Here is a 22,325-nt window from a genome sequence, read left to right on the forward strand (position 1 = left end):
CGCCGACCATTCCGTTTTGCAGAGCGAGCAAGCATCCGACCTCCACTTTCTGAGATGGGAAGTGGATGGACGTCCAATACCGTGTCGCCTACTCCCGGTTCCACCGACCTTCACCCACTTCCCACAGAGGCCCACAATAGAAGCACGCCACCGCCGTTTCCAGAAACTTGTTCCCAGTCGCCTTGTCCTCACAATCTGCCCTGTTTTCTGAGGCGTTTATGTTCAGTAGATTCTCCCTTTACTCGTCCGTATGATCACTAGAATGATACATCATTCGCCTCTTCTCAGCTGATATACTTTCCTTGCTACGACACGTTCCCGCGACGTCACCAAGTGGCATTCGATCTCATCGTGGACAGTGGCCATAATGACTTTTGCTTGTCATTGTGTCTTGCCAGGTACACTGAAGAAAGATAAACGTACGCTTGTAGTATTTACACATTTAGAATAAGTTTTTGGCAACGCTGAATATAATACGCTGTCTGAAATTCTTTAGATTTGTAGGAATAAATACATGAACCGAAAAGTCGTCTACAACTTGTACAGAAAGCAGAGCGCACTTCTGAGAGGAGAAAGGGACATGAAAGCCCAGCAGTAGTTGAGGAAGGAAGAGAGAGATAGTGTTAAACCCTGTCGCCGATGTTATTCATCCTGTACGGTGAGCAATCAGTATATGAAACAAAGGAGAAATTTGGATAGGTAGTTAAAGTCCGTAGAGAAGAAATATAAACTTTGAGGTTTCACGGTGGCGTTATAATTCTGTCAGAGACGGCAAAGAATTTGGAAGATCAACTAAACAGAATTGATACTGTCTTGAAGAGAGGCCATGCGTTGAATACTAACAAAGATAGTGGACTGTAATCGATTTAAATCACGTGATATTGAAAATTTACGCTTAGCATCACAGTAAGTGTTGATGGCAGAAGTACTCTCTTCTGAGCAGTACGTTGCAAGACATCCAAGATATGGTCAATAATGCTCATGTCTGGGAAGTTTGGTGGCCAGCGGAAGTGTTTAAACTCCGAAAAGTGTTCCGGGAGCCACTCTGTAGCAATTCTCGACGTTTTGGGTCTGGAATTGCCCAATTCCGTCGGAATGCACAGTGGACATGAATGGATGCAGGTGATCAGACAGGATGCTTACGAACCTGTCAGCTGTAAGTGTCGTACCTAGACGTATGAGAGGTCCCCTATCACTCCAACTGCACACGCCCCCATACCATTACAGAGCCTCCAACAGCTTCAACAGCCCCCTGCTGAAATACAGGATCCATGGAGCCATGAGATTGTTTCAATACCCGTACACGTCCGTCCGCTCGACTGAAGCGAGACTCGTCCGACAAGGCAAAATACTTCCAGTCATCAACTGTCCAATGTCGGTGTTGAGGTCCAGGCGAGGCGTAAAGCTTTGTGTCGTCTAGTCATCAAGGGTACACGAGTGGACCTTCGGCTCCGAAAGCCCATACCGATAATGTTTCCTTGGATGGTTCGCACGTTGATACTTGTTTATGGCACAGCATTGAAATCTGCAGCAATTTGCGGAAGGGTTGCACTTCTGTCACGTTGAACGATTCTCTCCAGTCGTTGTTGGTCCTGTTCTTGCAGGATCCTTTTTTATATATTTTTTATTTTTTTGCCGCAGCGATGTCGGAGATCTGATGTTTTATTGGACTCCTGATATTCGCGGTACACTCGTGAAATGATCGTGGGGGAAAATCCCCACTTCATCACTACCTCGGAGACGCTGTGTCCGATCGCTCGTGCGCCGACCATAACACCAGGTTAAAACTCACTTAAATCTTAATAACGTGCCATCGTATTAGTAGTAACCAATCTAACAACTGCGCCAGACGTTTGTTGTCTTATATAGGCGTTGCGACCGCAGCGCCGTATTCTATCTGTTTACATATCTCCGTATTTGAATACGCATGCCTTTACCAGTTTCTTTGCCGCTTCAGTGTTTAAACGCTAGGATGCCTTTTCTGATGGTATTTGGAGTGCAGATTCGTACGGCAGTGGAACGAGGACGATAATTAGTTTCGATAAAAAATACTGTGGAGCTTAACTAAAACATGGTATCGGTTGGTAGCACACACACTCAGGCACGGAGTATTCAATTTGCTAATGGTGGTAGTCTATTGTAGAGACAAACTAAGGCATGCCTACAGTAAGCATGTTCAACTGGATTTAGGCTGCAGTAATTGTGCTGAGATAAAGAGGTTCGCACAGGGTACATTAGCTTGGTGAGCTGCAGCGAATCAGTCTTTGGACTGAAGACTTCAACAACCTCTGACGGTATCCAATACATTGCTAAAGTGTGTTAATATCAATTTTGTTGTCTCGGGGTCGTCTATGACACATTTCATGCCATCAAGTATCTTAGTTAGTTCAAGGTACGAGGTATGGTGTTCACGAAAAAAATTGTTCAAATGGCTCTGAGCACTATGGGACTTAACTGCTGTGGTCATCAGTCCCCTAGAACTTAGAACTACTTAAACCTAAATAACCTAAGGACATCACAAACATCCATGCCCGAGGCAGGATTCGAACCTGCGACCGTAGCGGTCACGCGGCTCCAGACTGTAGCGCCTAGAACCGGACGGCCACTCCGGCCGACTGTTCACGAAAACCGAACTGGTATATGACATACAAGTTGAATGTTTCGTAAGTACTGTGTGTAGTCAGTTTTATAGTGGCAGGCATACTGTGTTAGAGGAACTGTTAGTGAGTTTAAACAGCTTGTTCGTTTCAGTCACAGCAGCGAAATGACGCAGGTGATCATACCGGTCTTGGTAGAGGTCGTCTACAGATCTCGATTGGTAGGTTGCAGTGTAACAAGTTACGTTCGTCGCCATAAACGGCTGCGACGACATCAAAATATCTGCAGAAACCAGTCATGCCCATTTACATCATTACGTAGATGTGACATATATGTAGTCATTCGATCGCAGACAATATTGGTGTAACAAGCTGAATGTTTTCGCCAATGGTTTTAGAAATTCCCTTCTCCTAATGCACCATAGTAATGCTTTCACATACGTAGATGAAGTCGTTATTTACTGGAACTGTGTTCACAACAAATAACTTCCTCGTGGCCAGTAGGTCAATCCTGCGGCTATCCACAGTATTCATCGTCCAGGCTTCTTCCGCACAGATCACGATAGGGAAGATTACTGTTCTGGCGAGAGGTAAGTTGTGTTGGCAGTGATAAACGTATCATGTCAGTCGCGAGCAAGTAAAAAGCGTTGACACCCGTCTGTAGCGCAATCACTGTAGGAAAAAGAATAGCAATTGATTCAAAAATGGTTCAAATGGCTCTGAGCACTATGGGACTTAACATCTATGGTCATCAGTCCCCTAGAACTTAGAACTACGTAAACCTAACTAACCTAAGGACAGCACACAACACCCAGCCATCACGAGGCAGAGAAAATCCCTGACCCCGCCGGGAATCGAACCCGGGAACCCGGGCGTGGGAAGCGAGGACGCTACCGCACGACCACGAGATGCGGGCCGCAATTGATTCCTAGAGGTCTGTGAGTTGCACCGTCGAAAATACGAAAAAGATCCAACAACGAGGACCAATATCACGCTTCTTCTAAACAAGTCGAAACGAAGAGGAAGTGTGCTTAACGAGGGACGTCCTGGATGGCCATGAACTTGTGATGACACAGTCAGTGAAAAAAAACTCCTCCCGACCAGGCCATGAAGGCCGAACGGTACCGACGATACAGACCGGCCGCCGTGTCATCCTCAGCCCATAGGCGTCACTGGAGGGGCATGCAGTCAGCACACTGCTCTCCCGGCCGTAGGGCTGCGCGAGTTAGCTGCGCGGTCTTGGGCGCCTTGCCACGGTTCGCGAGGCTCCCCCTGTCGGAAGTTCGATTTCTTCCGCGGGCATGGGCGTGTGTGTTGTCCTTAGCGTAAGTTAGTTTAAGTGATATTAAATAGTGTGTAAGCCTAGGGACCGATGACCTTAGCAGTTTGGTCCCATAGGAACTTACCACAAAGTTCCAAATTTCCCGGCCGTATGCCAGTCTCCGAGACCGGAGCCGCTACTTCTCAATCAAGCAGCTCCTCAGTTTGCCTCACAAGGGCTGAGTGCATCCCGCTTGCTAACAGCATTCGGCAGACCGGATAGTCACCCATAACATAAGTCAGGAAGACCGGACGCGTATGTGGATCGTCGTCCTCCCAAATGCTAATTCGGTGTATCAACTACTGCGCCACTTCGCCCGGTCTGAAGAAGACAGACTGTCTACGGAATGCATCACCTGGAGAAGAAAAACACCCTGAAACTTAACGTATAGCTAGGCATGACCACGATTAATATTTGTAGATCATTTTTTATTACAAAGCAGACCATAACAGTTATCTTGGCCGGCTGGTGTGACCGAGCGGTTCTAGGCGCTTCAGTCTGGAACCGCGCGATCTCTACGGTCGCAGGTTCGAATCCTCCCTCTGGCATGGATGTGTGTGATGTCCTTAGGTTAGTTAGGTTTAAGTAGTTCTGAGTTCTAGGGGACTGATGACCTCAGAAGTTAAGTCGCATAGTGCTCAGAGCCATTTGAACCATTTGATTTGAACAGTTATCTTGACATCCATCAGTTTTTCCTGGAACCGCAGTTGGAGTCTGCTGCACTTCTGAATTCAGTTGTGTACCAGCAGCACGGGGCTTCTATCCATACTGCTCTCGTTATTCGAGATTACCTTAATCGTACGTTCCCTGGAACTTAGATCGGTAGAGGTTCACCGCATATGTGAGCTCTGAGTAACCTGACCTTACCTTCGTCAACTTTGTCTCGTGGGGTTACATAATGTCCCATGTGCGCAGATTAATATCAGTATCCTGCGTCAACTCCGTGATCGAATTGGGGAAGTGGTTAACATCGTCTCACCTGATCGATGACAGAACTTTTTCCGGGCTATGGCGGAAAGTTGGTCTCTCTGTGTTGACATATACGATTACTAGTTCGAACGTTAATTATATCTGATGCCTCGTAGGTGCCCTTGTTGTACATATATTTGTTTTCTATATAAAACACTACTTTCATGAAAATGAAACTTTAACCGGCAGAGTATGATTAGGTAGACCTAACAGAGCGGAACAGAGTAAATTCCTAAGTAATTCAGCCGAAACGATACACGGCATGATTTTGACCCTGAACCAGAGTGGCATTAGAATGGCATTAGCGAACAGTGAATTAAAGAAATTGCATTTATAACGCAGCTGCACCGAAAACTAGTTTCTGGAATTGTTCGATCAGTATTCAACTTGCATATCAACAACTGGTTATATTTATGATTGGATTCACTTAACAATCGGACAGATAACACCAGTTATGAGTGCAAACAAAATTTGTACTTGTGAGGTCTTAAAATTGGTTACAACCCAGTTTAGAATCACCTAATTTGGTGACAAAAGAAATACTAAATAACTCGGTAGCTGCCGTATGCAACACGTTAATGATGGCTGGACGGTTACGGTGGTATCCGTAACCAGTCCAGCCACAGCTTCTCTTAAATGCTGCTTTTAATTGCAAAATTTTTTTGAGTATTCATTCATTGTGATAGTAGGACTTTTAGGTAATCCTGAGATATGACAGCACAAAATTAAACAGTATCATTAAATCAAAACGAAACTATTGAAATTTTTCAAATTTATTCTCTTAACCCCCCCATGAACCATAGATCTAGCCGTTGGTGGGGAGGCTTGCGTGTCTCAGCAATACAGAGAGCCGTACCGTGGTGCAACCACAACGCGGAGGTATCTGTTGAGAGACCAGACAAACGTGTGGTTCCTGAAGAGGGCAGCAGTCTTTTCAGTAGTTGCAGGGGCAACAGTCTGGGCGATTGACTGATCTGGCTTCTAACACTAACCAAAACGGCCTTGCTGTGCTCGTACTGCGAGCGGCTGAAAGCAAGGGGAAACTACAGCCGTAATTTTTCCCGAGGGCATGCAGCTTTACTGTATGGTTCATGGAGAGCTACATCAAACCAGTCTCTGGACTGAAGACCACAACAACAACAACAACAACAACAACAACGACAACGACAACATTCTTTTCAATGGTTTTTGTAAACTTTACCTTCACTTATTAATCAATTTTTTGTACAAATAAGATATGACACAAAAAGAGATGCATTGTTCAGTGTCTCCTGAAAAATGCTGTATCTGTCACTTTGTTAACCTTTTCCATTTACACTCTTCATTTATTTGGCTACTTTCTAACAGCTGTAACGCTGTAACCAACAAAAACTGTACACATGTTACAGCGAACGTTTTATTCGAATTAGCCTGTACTTCCATCTCCTAAAATACAGGGTGGCCAGAAACAATCAGAGCCGGCCGCGATGGCCGAGATGTTCTAAGCGCTTCAGTCCAGAAACGCACAGTTGCTACGGTCGCAGGTTCGAATCCTTAATCGGGCATGGATATGTGTGATGTTCTTAGGTTAGTTAGGTTTAAGTGGTTCTAAGTCTAGAGAACTGATGACCTCAGATGTTAAGTCCCATAATGCTCAGAGCCATTTTTAGAAACAATCTGAAAGCTTGTAAGGGTCTTGCAGGGGAGGCTGTGCTGAGAAATAAGTGTTAAGAAGAAAATTCTATACGTTCCGGCACTTCCGACTTATTTAGATTTGAAGTTGGCTAGTGGCTAGTCAGGTTGTCGCGGGCAATTTATGAAGCCTACCAGGGACAATGTCGACAACCAATTTCTTCGTAGCTTTACTCACCTAAGTTAAATTTATCACTTCTCAAAAAGGCACATTTTAGGTGTTAATGAGCATATGAACAAGGGGTAACTAGCAGAACCACAGATGTCTGTGTGTCACTGCATTTTGGCGAGCGCAAGTGCTTGAATTTGCTCGCGCGACGACCTGATTGCCTAATTTCAATGTTAAATAAATCGGAAACGGCGCAACGTACCGAATATTTTTCTTAACTGTTATTTCACAGCATAACCTCACCTACAACATCCCTACAAGCTTTTCAGACTGTTTCTGACCACCCTGTATACACTATTGCTCCTGAAACACCTTGTACGTAGTCACAAAAATTAGTGTGTCCCAGGAGGAACGGTGAATGTTCAAAGATATGAAAGGAATGATCATTCGAAACAAAACAAAAATCTCGTATACATTAGCTGTAAAATGGTTACCTTAAGAACTAGGAGCACTTGTTCATCTTCGATACTATGAAACAAAATCTTCTACCGCTTTCCACATTTTTGGAGGAGGTAGTTCAGTAGAAGAGATGGGTTTCACAATAGCGAAGATGAACAAGCGCTCATTGCTCTTAAGGTATGCATTTTTGAGCTCACGTCCACTAGACGATTTTTTATTGCTTTGGTCCACACTTCCTCCTCTCAAAATATGGAAAACAAAGAGCTTGCAGTAGAAGAATTTGTTACACAGTATCGAAGATGAATAGAGTCCTCATAGTTCTTAATTTACAAATATTAGAGGCTAGGTTTACTGAATTTTTTTTTCCTTCGAATTATCGTTCCTGTCAGATTCCTCAATACTGGCCATTCCTCCGAGAGCACCCTGTATGCTATTCTATGTCATCAGCCAGAATGCATAATAATCATCCTTACATATAAATGGCAATGTCCTGACTTGTTGACTCATCATTGTCCAATCCAAACCCCTAAGGACAGAAACTTAAAATTTGGAAAAGCTGTACAATACTGCTGTCGTCGTTTACGAAGGTATTTTTCGAAATCCCATTCCTAAGAGACTGAAATAGGCAATGAAATGTTTTTTTTGAAAATATGTCGCTATTAATGCAATTCTGCAGTTAGACCTACGAAAATTGGTATTAGGCTTCTCGCTCAGAAATACAGATATGTGTGTTCAGAATTTTTGGAAATTTAACGTTTATGGGAGTGAAATAGTGGTTAAAATTTCTTTTGAAAATAAATTTCTATTAAAGAACTAATAAGGTATGTTTAAAAATACATCTATGAAAATTGGTATTTGACATCTCGGTTACAAATGAAAAAAAAACATGTTACAGTGTTTTTGGAAATTCGACGATTAAGGGAGTGAAATAGAACCAGACGGATTAGTTAACTCATCATCGCCGAGTGTAAACCGCTACAGATAGAAACTTGAAATTTGGAAAGGGTGTGCCTCTTTAACCGTAGGCATCGTTTAAGAAATGAAATTCCACTTCGAAGAGGGGAAAAGGCTTTTTGAAAATATGTCGCTATCAAGGCAATTTTGAAACTAGAAGCACGAAAATTGGCATTTGGTTTGTCAGTCAAAAGAGAGAAGAAGAAGAAGAAGAAGAAGAAGAAGAAGAAGAAGAAAAAACCTGTTTCAGCATTTTTGGTAGTTCGACCACTAAGGGGGTTTTGAAAATAAATTATTATTAAAGAACTGCTTACGCATTTTTAAAGCTAAATTGATGAAAACGTGTATTTGGCTTCTCTATTAGAAATGAAAAAGTACGTGTTTCATTGTTCTTGGAAGGTGAAATAGGAGATGAATATTTTTAGGAAAATATTTCATTACATTAATAAATTTCTGAAACTAAATCTTTGAAAACTGGTATTTGACTTGAAACTTCCTGGAAGATTAAAACTGTGTGCCGGACCGAGACTCGAGCTCGGGACCTTTGCCTTTCGCGGGCAAGTGCTCTACCAACTTTTTTATTTCTTTTAATCTCATTTTGTTCGCTTGTGTTCGTTGCATCTTCTTGGGGCGGACATCGTAAGACATCCATTGAAGTTCGTTGTTGATTGATTAACTCAGTTTTTTTTTTTAATTACAGAGGGCACGTAACCCTCTGACCGAACACGCTGAGCTACCGTGCCGGCTATGAGCTACCCAAGCACGACTCACGCCCCGTCCTGACAGCCTTACTTCTGCCATTACCTCGTCTCCTACCTTCCAAACTTAACAGAAGCTCTCCTGCTGGTAGAGCACTTGCCCGCGAAAGGCAAAGGTCCCGTGATCGAGTCTCGGTCCGGCATACAGTTTTAATCCACCAGGAAGTTTCATATCAGCGCACACTCCGCTGCACAGTGAAAATCTCATTCTGGTATTTGACTTGTCCGTTAGATATTAAGAAATATGTGTTAGGGGATGAAAGTTTGTATGGAAATATCACCACAACAATGCAAAAAGCATGATTAACAGAAACCTTAGGCTCCAGCTACCATAATCGCTTTTTGGTCAGAAGTACATTACGAGAACACCCTGCTTTCTTATGGCCTTAACTAGTTTGAAAAGTTTAGATGGTTTTCAAACTTGTGAACAACATAAAAATTCGATACAAAAATCTATGGAAACCATACTGTCTTCGTGAGCGAAGCAGCTGGCACTAAGCTAGTAGGAAATAAAAGGAAAGAAATAATGTTGTAGTAGTAATAACTGAGTTGTAGCGTTGCATGTGGACTTCTCGGGCCAAGCAAGAGTCCTCATGCCTTCCACTGAACCACCGAGACTACCCGCACGGCGTATGTGCTTAGAATTGTAGGACTGATGGCACTCGAGTTTCTTGTGTCCCTTCTCCGACCGCTTACGATATCACAGCTAAGGCAGACGTGATGTTGCACAGCTGGTGTGATGTTTCGGCGATCGCGCTGCGCCGCATCGTAAGCAGCCCGGGTGGTGCCGCGCCACGCGGCTGATGCAGTATTCATGCCCCCAGCCAGCGTCGTGTGGTCACAGCTGGCTCGGCCGCTCGCATCTCGGCAGGCGCTCGCTGTCACAACGTCGCCGCAGCCTCAAGCATCGCGATTTTCCTGTTTAGGAACTCGCGGCCGCATTGCTATTCCGAAGGGTACAGCAGCACTCGTGTACGCCCCCTTGGGCAGCAATATATCTGCTATCGTACGTGCCGTCTGTGGAAAGACACCGCTGACCTCTCTGCCTCTCTGCTTTTTGTGGAAGGAAGCGTGGGGAACTCTGCGGTACAAGGATAAATCTTCTCACTAAGAACCGTAGATTACCTCTCAGTCTGCGTTTCCCAGCGGTGGTAGAAGTGAAACTCGAGACCTACAGCTAAGGGAGAGTGGCATCTTTCGTTAAGTACACGACCGTGGAACATATTTTTCCAGTTTCAGTTTGTTGTGTGAAGCATTACTTCTATATCTGCCTTAATTCTTTTACTCATATTCTCTCACATATGGTCCTGAAATTATTAATAAAATCTATGTTACAGAACGCAGCATGTCATTCTCAATGGAGAGAAGTCTTCCGAAGTAAGAGTGATTTCAGGTGTGCCGCAGGGGAGTGTCGTAGGACCGTTCCTATTCACAATATACATAAATGACCTTGTGGATGACATCGGAAGTTCACTGAGGCTTTTTGCGGATGATGCTGTGGTATATCGAGAGGTTGTAACAGTGGAAAATTGTACTGAAATGCAGGAGGATCTGCAGCGAATTGACGCCTGGTGCAGGGAATGGCAGTTGAATCTCAATGTAGACAAGTGTAATGTGCTGCGAATACGTAGAAAGAAAGATCCCTTATCATTTAGCTACAATATAGCAGGTCAGCAACTGGAAGCAGTTAATTCCATAAATTATCTGGGAGTACGCATTAGGAGTGATTTAAAATAGAATGACCATATAAAATTAATCGTCGGTAAAACAGATGCCAGACTGAGATTCATTGGAAGAATCCTAAGGAAATGCAATCCGAAAACAAAGGAAGTAGTTTACAGTACGCTTGTTCGCCCACTGCTTGAATACTGCTCAGCAGTGTGGGATCCGTACCAGATAGGTTTGATAGAAGAGATAGAGAAGATCCAACAGAGAGCAGCGCTCTTCGTTACAGTATCATTTAGTAATCGCGAAAGCGTCACGGAGATGATACATAAACTCCAGTGGAAGACTCTGCAGGAGAGACGCTCAGTAGCTCGGTACGGGCTTTTGTTGAAGCTTAGAGAACATACCTTCACCGAGGAGTCAAGCAGTATATTGCTCCCTCCTACGTATATCTCGCGAAGAGACAATGAGGATAAAATCAGAGAGATTAGAGCCCACACAGAGGCTTACCGACAATCCTTCTTTCCACGAACAATACTAGACTGGAATAGAAGGGAGAACCGATAGAGGTACTCAAGGTACCCTCCGCCACACACCGTCAGGTGGCTTGCGGAGTATGGATGTAGATGAAGATATGTATTTTGGAGATTTTTTCAATTTTTTAAATTGCTGTTTCATCAAGACCTGACCTTCGGAATTTATACTGCAGGTCTTTTGGCACTCATGAAGCACTGTAATACAATCCATTGTCATTGAAATAACAAGCATAAACTTATTTGTTGCACAATAAAATTTTTAAAGTAATATAATGGGTGCAATAAAATGAAATGGAAGTGCTAAATCTTCCACCAAATAATACAAGAAAATAAATCCTATCTATGTACTAATGCTATGTTTCTATAGTGTGGGAAACATGATATACTGTAAATGGAGATTACGTGCTTGGTTTATTATGCTCTTTCATCCTTTTCTTATATGCGAGGGAATGTAGTTGCATTAAATCAGGTTACGCTGATATAAGTAGATTAGGAAAGGACACACTAGAAATAATTGATGAATTTTGCTATTTAGACAGAAACATAACTGACGATGGCCAAATTAGAAAGGATATAAACTGCAGGTAGGTGACTCCAAGAAAAGTATTTGTGAGAGGCGGAATTCGTCAACATCTAACATAAATCTAAATGTTACGAAGTCTTTTCTGAAGAAAAGCAGGAGCGTAGCCTTGTACAGAAGTGAAAGTGGACGATAAGCAGTTCAGATAATAAGAGAATATAAACTTTTGAGCGGCGGTGCTACAGAAAAATGTTCAAAATTAGATATTAGATCTAATAACTAATGAGGAGGTACCGAATCCAATTGAGGAAAAAAGGAATTTATGGCTTAATTTTAACGGGGTTTTCAGAGGTAATTTGAGCGTAGCTTGGGGCAACGTATAGGCTTTATTTCATCAAAATCTGATAACAGAAAAACGGATATCATAATTTAAAGTCTTATAAATGCGAAAGTAGTTCTGTCTGTTATGTTTTCATGACTTAATCGCTGAATCAATTTCGATGAAATTTGGATTGAACCATGAGGAAGAACATAGGCTACTTCAGAAATTAAAAACAAATAGACCTCTAAGAGAGTGAAGTAGGGTGTGAAACATCACTTTTTACATCAATGAACATAAATTATATTAAAAAATTATTCAATTTGATACATGATGTGCGCATTTTATAATATATATCTCCTTCAGTTGCACAATGTTCCTGCCAATATCACTGTGCATGCACCGTTTGGAAGCGAAGCTGCGGATGCCACATCATTGTGTATTGTTGCGGGGGGGGGGGGGGGGTGCATCACACGAGCTATGCTTATCCACACAGGGAGACGTGAGGGCAGCTGACATTATTGCATGTACAGTTGCTTACTTGCTCTCCATCGCTTATCGTCGTAACAAGACACCTGTTATGTGAGCACAGTTAGTATGCAAAATAAACCAAATACGGAACTCTAGACGGATAATAGTCATTCTCCTTCTTTTTTTTTGGAACAAGTATCCCTTTGTTGATGCTCCATACCACCTGGTATTTTGTTATGGTATGCCACTGAGTATACAACACAACCACGTCCGGTTTGCATATCCAGTAAATGAAACAGCAGGCATTATATTTGTAATGTATAAAGGCCATTGGCTACCTCCTGTTTACAGGATCTGCATGATGTTAACTTTCAGCAAGATAACAGAAGATCGCACGTTGCCCATGCTGTCCTGGACAACCTCTGCACGGCAGTGACGGACTGTTGCCCTGGCCACGAAGTCCTCCAATTCTCTCACCTTCTGAAAACATCTGGTGATGGGTTGGCGAGAGAAAGTATGAACACCACTCGCCAGTCACTACAACTGATGAACTCTTGGAGGCCAGGCCAGGTTAGAGCTATTGTTTCTGCCAGAAATGGAAGCCCAGTGTTCTAAATTTCGTATCTCTTACACTCCAAAATCACCTACAAATTTAACCAAGTGTTCTCCCAACTACACTTGTAAGTAGGCTGTTTATGTTTTCTTATTGGCAAAGTTACGTAGCGCTCTATATGAAAATCACTGGCTGTGCTGTGTGCAGTCTGTGGCTAGTTTGCATTGTTGTCTGCCATTGTAGTGTTGGGCAGCGGCAGCTGGATGTGAACAGCGCGTAGCGTTGCGCAGTTGGAGGTGAGCCGCCAGCAGTGGTGGATGTGGGGAGAGAGATAGCGGAAGTTTTGAAATTGAACTGCTATATATATTATGATTATTAAGGTAAATACAGTGTTTGTTCTCTATTAAAATCTTTCATTTGCTAACTATCCCTATCAGTAGTTAGTGATTTCCGTAGTTTGAATCTTTTATTTAGCTGGCAGTAGTGGCGCTCGCTGTATTGCAGTAGTTCGAGTAATGAAGATTTTTGTGAGGTAAGTGATTTGTGAAAGGTATAGGTTAATGTTAGTCAGGGCCATTCTTTTGCAGGGATCTTTGATAGTCAGATTGCGTTGCGCTAAAATTATTGTGTGTCAGTTTAAGCACAGTCGTGTACAATTGTTTTAAGGGGACGTTTCACACTGTATACAGAGAAATTTCGTTATTTGTATCCTTCCTGGTATCGCAGTTTTAATGGCTAGCAGTTTGGTTCAAGAATGAAGAATAGTCGCGCACTAACGTGCTACATCAAATAGTTTCTCATTAATGAGATTAGTCTCGGATTCTGTGTGTGTGTGTGTGTGTGTTTGTGTGTGTGTGTGTGTGTGTCTGGTTGTAATGTAGTGCACAGGAAAACAGAGCCCACTGGTTGACCTACTCTGAGTTCCAATCTGAGGTCCAGAAAGGATGTTTGCACTCATTGCCCTTGGCACTTCCTTACAGGTCGAAAACGCAAAGGTTTAGTTGTACAGGTACTTTTAAATAACAGATATTAATATACTGACAGATAAAAATTATTACATTCTTTCAATTCACCCAAGATTTATTGTAGCAACAGTGCATATGGGTTACATGAAACGATTACATTTACGGATCAAAAGCACAACCAGTTCTGAGGTATCAGGCATCGAGACATGCTGAAAACCCAAATTAGTGCGTGGTGTGCCCTCCACAGGCAGCAATGCAGGCGCTTACTGTCGCATCCAGCCGATCGTACTGAATGCGAATGCTGTCCTGGAATATGTTATGCCACCCCCGCTTGACCTGTTCATGTAGTTCTGAAAGAGCTGTTGATTGACGAGTCATACCGTCATACCCCGCACGTGCTCGATAGGAGACAAGGCCGGGGATATAGCTGGCCAGGGAAGTTGGTGCACGCTTTGCACACCACGTTGCGTTTCATGGGCACAATGTAGGCGAGCATTATCCTGTTGCAAGAACAGAAAAAGAACGAGTCTAACAACAGTCAGCACGTGCCGAGCGCTGGTTACTGTCCCCTCCAAAAACACCAAAGACGCAGTTTTCAGTAACAACCAACTTGTTCCTTACAATTGTTTTCGTGCGAGATCTTCTATTTGCTGTAGCAACCGAACTTACGATGAGATTTACAACCTGTGTGTCAGTATATAAAAACAGTCTGCGAAATGCACTTGGCGCCTATCACGCCGTTGTACCACACACACAGCTGCCGTCCCATCATATATATGCGTAATTTTCTTTAGTGAAGTTTTTAGACATGGAGTTCGGGTTAAGTTTATTAAGGGCACGTGAGTCGTTCAGGCAAAACCAGGCCGACTTTCAAGCCGTGAGAGGTGGGGACTTGAAATGCCTATGTGTTAACTTAGAAAGGCTCACCTGAATAAACCGCGTTAATGATCTTTACGATCTAGTACTTACGGAGCCCCTTAGTAGATCGAAAACCAATTTCACAGCATCGAACCTATGCTGCATACTCTGATGGCAAAATATCGCTAAAAGACGTAACTTCAAGTGTACTCCAAGGAATTTTGTTGGGACACTTGCGTTCCTATTGTATCTTAAGGACATGGCAGACAAAATATTATTACTAACTTCAATCTTTTCACAGATGATACAGATATCTATAACGACGTGTTATCTGAAACAAGATGCACATATATTCAGTCACACCTAGATAAGATTTTAACGTGAGGTAAACATTGGGAATTTGCTTTAAATTCTGTACACTTCACGAAACATAGTATGTCATGACTACAGTATCAACGATTCACCGATTGAGTCAGTCAGTTCATAAAAGAGCACAGATGTAAAAATTTATGGGAATGTTTAGTTCGTTAACATCTTCTATTGATAATTTGACATTTCTTTTATCAAAATGATATGGAATATGTCAATTTACAGTAGATGTATACATAATTAATGTTTACATTAATAAATAAATTAACATTTCAGTCCTTCTCGTACACACATGCAACTATGTTTGAGAACTTTTTTTTTTCAGACTACCAGTTTTCAAATAGAAATCCATCCATGGAACGAAAGTGTTGTGCAGGAGAGATGATTTTAAATTAGATATAAAATTTGCTTTGCTACCTGTCAGATATATTAGGTTATTGATCGAATGATCAAAAAATTTTGTAGCTACTTATTGAACTCCGTTCCGATCCACTGCCTGCCCCACAAAATTATTGCGTAACACGTTATTGAGTGGGACTGTGCAAGATATGTCAGGATGTTGATTTGTTAGTTTCCAAGAATAGCAATTGTACGAAGAGCAAAAGTAGCTTAACTTAATTTTTTGAGAATCTCATGAATACGCTTCTTCAAGTTCAAGTTTTCATCATTATGTATACCGCAAAAATCTGGAGAATTCTGCTCCATTTACTGACTTCTGTTCACGTGATCTATAAATTGTTGGTATGACTGTTTGTTGTACGGAAATGAACACACTGTGTTTTTTTTTTTTTAATTTCGGGAGAGCTCATTTTCTGAGAACACCTTTGGAATACCATTTCTAATCTCTTCCTTTGGTTTGTCTCTGGCGGAATTTATTAGAACACTAGTATCGTGTGCAAGAGCAGCAATTCTGCTTGTTGAATATTAAGTAGAAAGTCATTCACATAGATAAGGACTAGAAGTGGACCCAAAACTGAGCCCAGTGCGACTCACTTTGTGATCTCTCCCCGGTCACTAAAATTTACTAACCTTCTGATGTTGTTTGAATTACTCAGCACAATCTACTTCATTCTGTTTGTTGAGTATGATTCAAACCAGCTGTGTATAAAGCCATCAATTCCATAAAACTTCAGTTTTTCTAAGAGAATAGCGTATATATACAATCAAACGCATTCGGAAGATCACAAAAATACTACCTGAGGATACTTTATCATTTAAGATTTGTGCTATTTGATGGATGAATTTATGGATAGCATTCTCAGTCGATCAACACTTCTGGAAACCAAACTGTGATATGCTAAGCAAACTGTTTCCATCTGAATACGAGCCTACTCTTGAGTACATAAACTTTTCGAATATTTTGGAAAAAGATGTCTGTAAGGAAACTAGACGATAATTGATTAAATCTATCTTTTCACCTTTTCTTATGAAGAGGTTTAACAGTTAGCATATTTTGATCTGTCTGCTAGTGATGCACTGCATATATTGCACTTTTTCATCCTCATAGTCTGTGATTAGTCAAACGAGAAATCTCACTGAAGTGTTACGGCAGATGGGACCCTCCTAGGGAAATGCAGGTTGCGTTACAGTTGCTGGGTCGTATTTTCGCCCTCATTTTCGGTGAATTGTGGAGCAGAGTATCGATGGTTGCGTTATTCTGCCACTGACCAGTTGGATAACCGTCGCCGGGTTCACAGTGTGATGTTTCTTATTGCTACAACAGTTTAATATCGCTGTCGTTTCTCTCAAGACAATATCATCAAATTTTGTGCCTTCCAGATGCAGAAAAAAATTTAATTGGTAACTCGGAGTCAAACTGAGTACCTTCCCGTGTGCAGTCAGTATCGCTTAGCACTATGCTCTACGGCTAATCGTGAACAGTAAAATCAGTTTTTTTTTCTTTGGCTTATTCAAATATATCTTCCGAATTTTTGGTAAAAAGCAGTGCTCGGCAAATCGCCGCTCGCGACCCATATGTGGCGCTTTGCTCCCTTTGGTGTGGCTCTTCCACAAAATGCCACAAACTACCATGCGCCGAACCGTACGTACGGTGCGGTTGAAACTTCGTGACACATGTGTGAAAGATCAGAATTGTAATTAAAATCCGCACGCAGATCTTCTGCTGCATTACCAAGCGAAACCAGCTGTTTGTAAGGCTATCATTTCCATAAAACGTGTGTTTTTTTAAGAGAGTAACATGATCTAGGCCTTGAAAAGACCAAAAAAAAAAATACTAGCTGAGGACATTTTATCATTTAAGGCTTGTACTACTTGATGGGCGAATTTGTGAATTCAATTCTTACATGATCAACCCTTCTGGAAACCGTACTGTCGCATACTAGGTAAAACGTTTCCACTTCAGTGTCGATTACCAAGAGAAAATTTCTTTAAGCGTTTCCCTGCCTTATCAGAAGAAATTAAAACGCTCCTCCTTGAGAAGGATGTTGACTATGCAGAGCTAACGAACGGTTAGTGGATCCAAGAGCAGTAGTCGTTGTGTCTCACCTAAATCAGCTAAATCGTAAGCTATGGGGGAAAGGAAACAATCTTTCCGAAGATAGAAGGTGTTATTTTTTCGAAAATAAATTATCTCTTTTTGCTCGAGTTTTTGCGAATTAAACTTTGATTCCCTTTCCAAGGAAAGAAGGAAGATCACCGTTAAACGTCCCGCCGATAGCGCGGTCATTTAATGACAGAACACAACGTCGGATTGCGAAAGGATAGAGAATTAAATCGGCCGTGCCCTTTTTCGGGGAACCATCGCGGCACCTTCCAGGAGCGATTTAGGGAAATCACTGAAAACCTAAATCCGTACGGACGGACTGGGGATCTGAACCATCGTCCTCCCCAATGCGAGTCCTGTGGGCAACACCTTGTTCGGTTCGCTTTACAAGCCTGTTGAAACATCGCCAATAAAATAACTCTGATTTCACATCTGCCACTTCAAAATAACACTTTTAAAGATGGGGAAATCTTATATCATTAGATTTCAAAAGTTGAGAATGGGCAGAGTAACGTCAGATTTTGGCATAGAGGTTACGGTAAAAGGATTAAATTTTTGTCCCTTTAATATTAGAGGGAACTTTGAAATACAGTTTCTGGATGATTTAAAAACAAAAAATTGTGAGGTTCGAAATTTGAACGTCTTTGTGCTGATATTGAAATATTTGAGAAAAACTAAATGTGAACTTGGTTCACAACACTTGTTGACTTCTTTGAAAGACTTGAGGAAGGAACCCCTGCTGACTTTTATCATCTGGAACAGCTGACAAAACCTAGCATTTGCTTATTCGGGTGTACATATTCCTGTAAACAACCATTTTCAAGCATGAACCTGAACAGTAAATTGAGAAGTGATCTTTTGCTGAGAACCGTTACTCGTGTGTAAAATTAAAAGCAACATACATACTTGACTTACCCAAACTTAATAATGTTATGTAACGCCATTGCTCACATTAGTAATTGTCACTTATTGTCAAGATTTAATTTTATGGATACAGTACAATTTAAATTATGTCAATAAATAATATTGTTATTGACTATTGTATCACGTTTTATTCAACGTACGAGGGTCACTCCAAAAGAAATTCACACTATTTTTTTAAAAAAAATTCAGTTTTCATTCTGCATGTGTGAAAGTTTTACAGTGTGTAGATACATCCTTCCCGCTTGTTTTCAAACTTAGTTCAACCTGTTCCCATGAGTGGCGCCTTCACAGCATGTCTTCAAGATGGCTGCTGAAAACGAGACAGTGGGAAACATCCACAAGAGGTTGAAAAATGTGTATGGTGATGCTGCTGCCGATCGCAGTACAGTTAATCGCTGGGCAAGCAGGTTACGTGATGAAAGCGGGCACGGCAATATTGAGGATTGTCCTCGCAGAGGCGGGCCTCGTACTACACCCACTCCAGACATTGTGCAGAGAGTTAACGAATTGGTGGCTGCTGACAGACGCATCACAGTGAACGAATTGTCACGTACGGTGGGATAGGGAAAGGAAATGTTTGCAAAATACTGAAAGTGTTGGCGTTAAAAAAGGTTTGTGCCAGGTGGATTCCCAAGATGTTGACAGTGGCTCACAAAGAAACAAGAAAAACCGTATACAGCGAACTTTTGGAACAGTACGAGAATGGTGGAGATGAATTTCTTGGAAGAATTGTGACAGGTGATGAAACATGGCTCCATCATTTTTCACCAGAGACGAAGAGGCAATCAATGGAGTGCCATCATGCAAATTCACCCAAGAAAAAAAATTCAAAACCACACCTTCTGCTGGAAAAGTTATGGCTACGGTGTTTTTCGATTCGAAGGACTCTTGCTTGTGGACATCATGCCAAGTGGAACCACCATAAATTCTGATGCATATGTGACGACACTGAAGAAACTTCAAGCTCGACTGAGTCGTGTTCGGCCACATCGGCAAAAGCAGGATGTTTTGCTGTTGCACGACAATGCACGGCCACATGTCAGTCAAAAAACCATGGAAGCGATCTGAAAACTCGGATGGACAACACTGAAACACCCGCCTTACGGTCCTGACCTGTCTCCAAGTGACTATCATCTCTTTGGGAAACTGAAAGACTCTCTTCGTGGAACTAGGTTTGAACATGATGACTCCCTTGTGCACGCTGCCAAACAGTGGTTCCAACAGGTTGGTCCAGAATTCTACCGTGCGGGTATACAGGCGCTGGTTCCAAGATGGCGTAAGGCAGTTGAGTGGGATGGAAATTATGTGGAGAAATGAAAATATTGTTCCTAAAGGATATATCTACATACTGTAAAACTTTCAGACATGTAGAATAAAAGATGGATTTAAAAAAGAAATTGTGTGCATTCTTTTGGAGTGACCCTCGTAGATATAAGACTTAAAATTTTACTGAAAGTTTGTGAAGCTAATTTTCGGGAGCGTTGCGGAATTTTGAGAAAGATATGTTGAGATGGTTTGGACACAGGGAAAAGATGAACGAAAGAAGGGAGACGAAACAAGCATAGAAAACGATTTTGGATAGGAGATTTAGAAGGGGTCTGCCTCTGGAACGTTCCTTAATCAGACAGACAATTTTTTTGTCAAAGACCAGCTTAGGAGTACCCTAATTAAGTTAATAACGACGTATCTACGTATATAAGTTGAAATAATTTGATTCTTCTAAGAAATTTCGGTCGTTGTACTGTTGACGTTTGGCTCTGTTGACTATTGAATTCGCCGACCACTTGCATAAGGGAGGGACCCGTGGTCATAAGTATATCGCTACAGAGTAGTTGTATTTCCTTCGTTTTTAACCTCCTTCTACTTTTGTATCTGTACTGCACTGTAAATACCTGTACAAAAGTAGAAATGACGACGTTGTGTACTGTGTGACTTTTGTGAAATAACAAACATGTTCCCCACACTCACGGTGCTTGCCGTTGACAACAGTAACGCCCAAATTACTCTTCGTCCTCAAGCTTGTATTCAGTACTGCTTTGTTCTGTCTCGGACTTGTTTCTCCGGCAGTGTCAGTTACATGCTAATAGTGATACAGGGCAGTGTCTACAGGTTTTTCCGATGAAGAGTATGTCGGTATGCACCTCGCATATGGGTTCACTGAATGCAGTGGACGAGAGGCAGTACAACGCTATCCTGGGATGCTTCTGCATCATCGGCAATCGAAGTGGTATAAATGTACGTGTTTCGTAAAACCTGTTGCATTACTGTGTGTTTGGTGATTACGTATTACAGGCATTTGCACTGTTGTGAAGCTATTTTCACAGAAACAAAGCTAACAGGTTGACAAAGCAGATAAATCAAATTACCCTATTACTTTATAACGAGCCACTAGAGACCATGGCACCCTGAATCCAAAATACTCCTTAAATATCCCTGAACAGTTTTGGTATTTGTGAGTGGTGTTCGGGCTGATCCTGTATGAAAGATGTAACAGAACGTCACTGACGAACTGCAACGGTTTATAGAGGGTGTCTTCAGGAACAAGCCGAAGAGAGAAACCCATGTTCGAAAGAGTTACTTAGCGACAGTGCGGAGTTTCGAAGTTATAAAGTGAACGTCTGCCGCTGGATCACCTCTCAGCCAGCGAACGTCACATTCGTGCTGTGACACACTGTAACCAATAGTGTTGTGACTGACGTGGACGCATTCGAAGTCATCTAACAGTGAATTCTGCAGACCCATTGGTGGAAGCTGCATATACAGTCTCGTAACGTACAATCTCACGTTTGCGGGCTGGCTCAGTGATTAGACAACGAACGCCTGTTCGGGAGGACGGCGTTTTTAACCACCGTCCGTCCATCCAGAATTAGATTTTCTGAGACTTCCCTAAATCGCTTAAGGTAAACACTGTTGAAATCTGGTTTCGCAGGACAGAGCGGATCAGGTTGTGGAAAGGGGCCAGGGTCAGTTACTGTCAGTTACACACGAAAAAACAACTTTATTGCTTTTAAAACACAAACAAATTCCTCTTTAAAACAGCAAAATTCAATTCAGGCTGACGGCCCAAGTAACTTCTCAGTAACAAATGGTTTAAATAATTCATTTTAAAACACGAATGATTTAGACAAACGGCTGAAGGCATTACTTAAGTAAAATTAAAATATCTTCTAGATTGAAAGCCCAAATAATGTTTCGAAATAATAAAAGGCAACCTTTAAAGACAAGCATTTACACAATACAGCAGGAAGCCATCTTAAGAAAAATTGAAATATCTTGGCGGCTGCAGGCCAAAACAATTATTCAAAATAGTTAAAGACAAACCTTAAGATAAGCATTTGCACAGTACGACTGAAAGCCATTTTAAAAATTCAAGATAATTAAAGAGAAACCTTAAAGACATGAATTTACACATTGCGGCTGAAAGCCACAAATTTTAAAACAAACGCGGCTGAAGGCCTAAATTCAGAGCAAACCAGAACTTTAAATAAAACGCGGCTGAAGGCGTAATCTTAAAATACTTCACATAAGGCTCGTCTGAAGGCCATAAACTGAACATAGACAAAATTAATACACGGCTGAAGACCGGGCACAGTACTTGCGACAAAAGAAAATCACAATCTCAAACAACAGAACAGTGGTGCTCAGAAGGGTTCCAAGGGTCGGCCTGGGGAGGAAACTAACATAAGTTTAGGTGAGACAACCAGCCAAACGTAATACTAAATAATCGGATGGAAACACGACCTAGGGTCGGCTGAAGGACCAACCAACAACCTAATCAATTCCCTTCACCCGACCAACGGCACG

Source organism: Schistocerca cancellata, chromosome 9 (genome assembly GCF_023864275.1).
Source record: "Schistocerca cancellata isolate TAMUIC-IGC-003103 chromosome 9, iqSchCanc2.1, whole genome shotgun sequence".
In the NCBI taxonomy this organism is placed as follows: domain Eukaryota; kingdom Metazoa; phylum Arthropoda; class Insecta; order Orthoptera; family Acrididae; genus Schistocerca; species Schistocerca cancellata.